At 38.3% G+C, this 6,000-nt stretch overlaps 1 protein-coding gene across 2 annotated transcripts in view; it reads right to left on the minus strand.

Moving 5' to 3' along the window:
* Window positions 1–6,000, minus strand: part of NEK7 (NIMA related kinase 7) — a 69,491-nt gene that overhangs the window by 43,078 nt on the left and 20,413 nt on the right. The window lies entirely within an intron of this gene.

The following is a 6,000-nucleotide window of genomic DNA, read 5'->3' on the forward strand; positions in this document are numbered from 1 at the left end:
CAGAGGCCTCCTGTGTAATCAGCCATGTCAGCTCACAAGGAGCCTACTGTAAACACGAGAAAACCTCCACACTTCACCACCAGAACATGACACCGAAGGACAAATATCTTACACTGAAAAAGAGAAGCTGCAATTAAAGATTTTAAGACCCTAAGAACATCCTTTCGTGTGCATGTCAAAATTACACACAGCACCTGGCCTGTTCTGCAGGAGCTGCAGCTCTCCTTCACTTCTGCTTTGCTACAGCCTGGCCAGTATGGATAGATGGCAGTACTTCCATCACAACTCTTACAGGTTATAGCTTTGCAAGCAGACAAATTACATATTTGGCTACTATTATGCAGCAAGGCAGCCTGGCAGGTCACCTTTTGCTGCCCCCTCTTCAGCATGCACTGTGCAGAACGTATCTCACATTCAATGTGTAGCCCTGTAAAGATGATATTGGGCCGTGGGCCTGAATCTGCCTCAGAAACACAAAGCCTAAAGACATTCCATGTTTTGAAAGGACTTCTTCTGGCCTGAACTTGTATTTTGAGCTCAGATTTAACTGTAGTAGCACATACTTTGCACATGAGAGACTTTAACAGTAAAAAAGTCATCACAGTGAAGAGTTGTGTCTAACTTGGTTTTAGATTCAGCTCAGCTTTGTGCAACTGCAAAGTCTTAAGGAAACTGTAACAGATACAATAAAGGTCTAACAAAACCAGAGTGACTAACACTGATAAACTTTTGGACCAACACAAAGCATTAGCAACCAAGTGCCTGAAAGCACCCAGCATATCCCACTGCAGAGCCACCACCAGCATCCTCTTCCCAGCAGAGCTCAGGACACTGAAAGGGAGACCATGGCCAGGGTCCATGTGAAGAAGTACATTGATTAGTGGGTACCAGCAGAAATGAGACTACAAGTGTGAGCATCCCTGTAATTGCCTAACAATAAAAACTGATGCATTTTGATTAGACTGCTAGGGCATTAATTAGACTAATAATAAATTCTAATCCTTGACTTCACTTAAGAGGTCAGGATCACAGGGTAATTCCAGTTGGAGGTGAGTTGCCCTGGTCAGCACAAATTGCTCTATGTAATATGCTCCTACTTAAAAATTTTATTATTTTCCCTCGCTTCTATTTGCAGGGACTATGGTAAGATTAACATTTCTACAAAGGAATTATGTTTGCTGTGGAAAGCCTAACGATAATAATTAAAAACATATATTCAGTGTTTTATGATGTGCTGTTTTTCATGGAATATATTCAGGAATTCTTATTGCAGTAAGCACCTTAGCAAATTCTATGAAACTCATGAAAACTATTAGGCAAATACAGCTGAAGAGACTTAAGAAAGCATTTTAAAAACCCCTTATTTTCTTTCCACTTAGCAAGAACACTCAGTGAAACAAAACATCCATTTTTAGCTCTCAGTTTTTCATCTCCCACAGCAATCAACAGGACACATAGGAAGACCAGAAGGACAAGTATACATTGACACTTATTCCAAAATACCTCTGTGTGCTAAGCAACTACGGGATCTCTTTTACCTTCGAATTGAGTATCTCTTCCAGTGCCTTCATGCAGGTGTAGATTATAATGTTACTCTTTCAGCATTCCAGAAATACCAGTTTTAAGTACTGTCAAGAGCTATCTGTATTTTTAGAATAGTTTCTAAGCTATTGCAATAAGACAGAGCAGGAACTGTTCCCTGGGCAGGCTTGTAAACTTAGAGGCTGCAATACACTAAACCATCTTCTTGAGTAAAGGTATTTCTTATACATATATAGGCAACCTGGAAGGCTATGCAAATAGCAAGAAGCTTTATAAACATTTAACCACCACATGGCCAAAATTAGAATTTAGGCCTTCTAAGGGCAGATTCTATTTGATCCATTACAGCTAACAATTAAACTTATCATCTAAAGCAACATATCAAGTTGGGAATCTATCCCCCTCCCTCTGAAGTCCAGAACTTTTCCAAGTCTTACTTTTCAGTATTGCCAAGGAGAAAGGTCTAATGTCAGAATTTAAATGACAATTTAATTAATTTCTGTTTGAAATTCTGAATAACACAAACCTACCAAAAATACTTCCAAGGCATAACAAAAGCATGACAGCTGTAACATAAAACTACAGACAGGCAAACAAAACAGATTTGATTGCACATAAATATTAAGAGATATGATACTGCATAGCAACAATGAGCATTAGAGTATTTTGCCACCACAGCAGTGCTGTGCTGAGACAACAGTGCTTCATTAAGTGTGAAATTACAAATGCTTTCCCAGGATTAATTATCTTTAATTCAGGCCTGTAGTAGCAATCCACTGTCAATGCACAATGAATAATGAATATAAGTGCTAGATAAAAGGATTCACTGTCTGAATCTCTAACACAGGGGTCTCCAATTTTGGAATGAAAGGGAAGGAAAGGTGGAACAGCATAAGGCAGAAATGTAATGAATCTGAAATTTTTTAAAAATACACAGTTTCACAGGATATTTTAAACTCCGAGTTGCTGGATTTTACTGAAAAAATAGCTCATACAGTGAACTTACACAGCCTTACTGTCACTGACTTTAGATACAGACAACTCTGTTGCCAGATAAAGACCATTTATTGCAGCATCTGCAAGTTCATAGAATCATAGAATCATAGAATAGGCTGGGTTGGAAGGGACCTCAGAGATCATCGAGTCCAACCCTTGATTAACTACCGCTGCAGTCACTAGGCCATGGCACTGAGTGCCACATCCAGTCTCTTTTTACATGTCTCCAGGGACGAAGAGTCCACTACCTCCCTGGGCAGCCCGTTCCAATGTCTGATCACCCTTTCCGTGAAAAAATTCTTTCTAATATCCAATCTGAACTTCCCCCAGCACAATTTAAGACCATGCCCTCTTGTCTTATTGAGAGCTGCCTGGGAAAAGAGACCAACCCCCCCCTGGCTCCAACCTCCTTTCAGGGAGTTGTAGAGAGCAATGAGGTCTCCCCTGAGCCTCCTCTTCTCCAGGCTGAACACCCCCAGCTCCCTCAGCCTCTCCTCATAGGATCTGTGCTCGAGTCCCTTCACCAGCCTGGTTGCCCTCCTTTGGACCTGCTCCAGGACCTCGATATCCTTCCTAAACTGAGGGGCCCAGAACTGGACACAGTACTCGAGGTGAGGCCTCGAGTTGCCTAAGTTGCTTATTTCCCCCCTTGGAAGTGAAAACTGGAGGGCTTGCTGCTCAGAATACCACAGCTTACCTCAAGGTGTTGATGGTCCTGTTGCCAAGGTTACCTAGGGTGGCAATAGTAGAGATGCTTCTTTCTCAGACACAATTGTTCAGTACAGTTTGAGCCTCAGACTTAACACATTAAGAAACTTTCTTATCTAGAAGTTTTTCAAACTTCCACTGCTGTGTTCATAGCATATCTAAGGTTGATCTTTCCTGATGTTTCTTTAGCTGAAATTGTAGTTTAGATGTTAATGAAGTAACAGGATTTATTTTTTTAATTCTGATTTTATTTAGGTAGTATTGCCACAGCATCTCAGAAACACAGTTCCATGGAAGAAGAAACTAATTATTGTGAATACTACTTCCCTACTTAGAAGAAATGGAACCACACATGGAAGGGTGAAGCACAAAGGGTACAAGAAGAAGAAAATACTATGTTCTGTATTCTGCTGGCTAAATTACTAGAAAGAGACTGCATATTTTCACTCTGCTACATATCCTACTGGAAACTAAATCAAGAAAACCATTACTTTGTGTCATCTAGACTCAGCAGCAACTACAAATTCAGAGTGGTTTCTGTCACCATCTGCTTGTCCCTCCTCCCAGAGCATCTTACTGCCACTTGCTTCTGCTCACATTCAGTTCCACAAACATACATTTTGTACACATTAATGTAACATTTATCAATATTGTACATATTTCAGCCAAATGAAATTTTAGTAGCAGAAAATAAATATTCTTGTTGGAAAGCTTTGTCAGAAACCAAACCTAGCAATCCTTTGGAAGAAATAATGACCTGAGATCCAGTAACTCTTGAAGGGATGATAACATTAGACCTTGAAGGGTCAAGCATGCTACAGACATGGGGAACCACTGGTCAAATACACATAAAGAGAACAGTTATACATGGAACCCCAGCCAGAAATACAAGACAGGCAGTGGGTGGAATGGACAAGATTAGTAAGGATGGCATGTAATAGTTAAGATGAGAAAAGGCAAAAAAAGGGGAAAGCAGAAGAAAATTCAGATCTCAGTTATGTTATTTAACACAAAGCACAGCATTTCGGTACACTGTCTCAATGTAGATATATATATATATATTATATATATATATATATATGAGACTATATATATAATATATATATATATATATATGAGACTATATATATATATATATATATATGAGACTATAGCCTCATGACAGAAAGAAGCATTCCTCCATTTTTGTCCATTAATGACATGATGTTTTATAGTATTTCACAAACCTCCTCCTCCATTTAATTCCATTAATGAGCCATCAGAAAAAGGTAGTATTTTAATTAGAATAAAAGAAAACATGACTGAGATTAAAAGCAAGTATCACCATCATAAAGCAGACCCATAAGAGCTCCTCTAAAAAGGAATCACTTCTCACTAATTGTTACTATATTTAACAAAAATATTTCTAGATAATCTTAGGGAAGGTCACAGAAGCACAGTAACAGTTAAGATGGTTTTCTGTCCCAGCTTTCTGAACAGCTTTAGATGTCAATTTTGCAAACTGAAATGGTTGTGCCATAAGCCATAAGCCTTTAAAATTCAAGATATCATCATACACATAGGAATTTTTTCCCCTTACAAGATAACCAAATCTCACTCTCCAGATAATAGCCTTATACACACATTCAGACTTCATATTGGAAGTGATTTTATAAATGACAGAACATAACCTCTCCTGACATGCACTAGACAACAACATTCAATAGAAAACCAACAGCATATGTTGGACATTTTCAGACAATCAGAACACTGCCAGGATAAAGCCATTTGGGAGAGCCATAACTTCCTAACCCTATTTCCTAACAACCATGAAAGTATATCCTTATATTAAATGATTGAATGATTGGATGAGAAGGTTTTTCTCCAGCAGTAAAGCTATCACACCTATATGAACACCATGATATCTTCTTTATTAGTTGAAAAAAATCTTCTGTCAAGTTAGGAAATCTGATGCTGGAGCTATATATACTGACTTCCAGAATGCTGTTGAGACTGCACATGCTATAATGCCTCTACATTCTTATTGCAAACACTGTTACAACAATTCCATAATTAACAGTGAAAGGCCAGACTTATGACTTTCTTCAAGTACCCAAGCATTTCACACCCACCTTAACTGACATGCATTTCAGGTCACATTTGACCTTTTTGGTTTCTCACACATTGAAAATGAAGGAAGAATTAGCCCAGTGTTTTAAGACTGATGATCAAAAGTTATTCTAAGGAATATATTTCAGGTCCTGAAGTAGTATATAGCTTGCAGTTTTCTCAGAAGGGGGAACCAACTCTCTTTTTTTATGATCGCCAGAACTAGCCCTGCCTCCTGGTGCTGCTGAGCACAGGAAATCACAGAAATGGAACAGCAAGTCAAGCTATGACAGAGAAATTTACTGTGTCTACATTAGCACAGCACAAAGAAAATTATTAAAAACCCAAAACCCTGGGAAAGAATCTATGAAATCTGACACACATTATTTTGCAATATATAAAGGTAACAAAAAAAAAAATAAAGAAACTTGAGAGTTGATGGCAGGACTTTATCACGTAATAAGCTAAAGATATCTCAAGAAATCAGAACTGAATCGACAATTTTAGTTTCAAACACATTGTCAGGGAATTTTCAAAGTAAATCCAGTACAGAACTATTGTAAGACCATCATCCTCTAAAAGTCATCTCTGAGCAGCTCCAATAAAAAAAAAAAAAAAAAAGGAAATCATATTGGACAGAAACTCACTTTGAGCTACCTGTGCAAC

Source organism: Heliangelus exortis, chromosome 8 (genome assembly GCF_036169615.1).
Source record: "Heliangelus exortis chromosome 8, bHelExo1.hap1, whole genome shotgun sequence".
Classification (NCBI taxonomy): Eukaryota; Metazoa; Chordata; class Aves; order Apodiformes; family Trochilidae; genus Heliangelus; species Heliangelus exortis.